Below are 1,292 nucleotides of genomic sequence, written 5' to 3'. Positions count from 1 at the left end.
ACATCTGAAACCATCTCTAGTCAGGGGTTTAAATACTGTCTCTGTTTATCTACAATATTCCAGGGTCTCTAGTCAGGGGTTTAAATACTGTCTCTGTTTATCTGCAGTCGACCAGGGTCTCTAGGGTCTCCAGGGCCACTAGTCAGGGGTTTAGTTCAGGGGTCTCTTCAAAATACTGTCTCTGTTTATCTACAATATTCCAGGGCCACTAGTCAGGGGTTTAAATACTGTCTCTGTTCCTCTGCAGTCGACCAGGGTCTCTAGTCAGGGGTTTAAATACGGTCTCTGTTCCTCTGCAGTCTACCAGGGCCTCTGATCAGGAATTTAAATACTGTCTCTGTTTATCTACAAGGGTTCAAATACTGTCCTCAACTCAAAGTCCCAGCACAGCAAAACAGGGCAGGCAGCACAGTGTATGTTTGTAGAGCTGAGAGTAACAGCGCTCCCTCTGTCACCTCCACCCCGTAACACCAGTGTGTCGCGAACAACATTTGCGGGGTCAACAACAGTGGAATGGTCGGTTCACCTTCAAAATAAAAGTCCCCCACTGAAACGGCTCCTATTTTTGGAATCATTCCACACTTGTACGAGATAATGCTAAACGCGGTTGGAATGTTGTTATAGAAATTCAACAAAAGCCAATAGTTATACATTTGTTTGTTGAAATTGCAATGTGGACGTAAAGTCTAAACAGAATTTAAATGGACCCCCCGGCACAGATGTCAATTCAGCGCTTAATCCACGTTGGTTCAACGTCATTTCATTGAAACAACCAGTGTGTGCTCAGTCGGTATATTGCAATGCACAGCCTTATCTATGGATCTTGGGTCCATTAAATGGGGTATGAGGCTAATCACTGACACTCACAGAACACAACTGGGGAGACTATTCACATGTAACAGTATAACTTTAGACCGTCCCCTCGCACCTACCCGGGCGCAAACCAGGGAGCCTCTGCACACATCAACAACAGTCACCCACGAAGCATCGTTACCCATCGCTCGCACCACCGCTAACTAAGCGAGCCGTTTCACATCCGTGACACACCCATATTACTATTGTAGCTCTTAAAGCCAAACAGTTGTGTTCTGTGAGTTTTTCTGGGTATCTGTACTTGACTTTACTATTTACATTTTTGACTACATTTACTTTTACTGAACTACATTCCTAAAGAAAATAATGCATTTAAAAAAAAAACTCCATACATTTTCCCTGACATGCACAAGTACTGGTTTCATTTTGAATGTTTAACAGGACATGAAAATGGTCCAATTTATGCACTTATCAAGAGA

This window comes from Oncorhynchus masou, unplaced genomic scaffold (assembly GCF_036934945.1).
Source record: "Oncorhynchus masou masou isolate Uvic2021 unplaced genomic scaffold, UVic_Omas_1.1 unplaced_scaffold_4157, whole genome shotgun sequence".
Taxonomy (NCBI): domain Eukaryota; kingdom Metazoa; phylum Chordata; class Actinopteri; order Salmoniformes; family Salmonidae; genus Oncorhynchus; species Oncorhynchus masou.
This window is presented reverse-complemented; position numbering follows the sequence as displayed.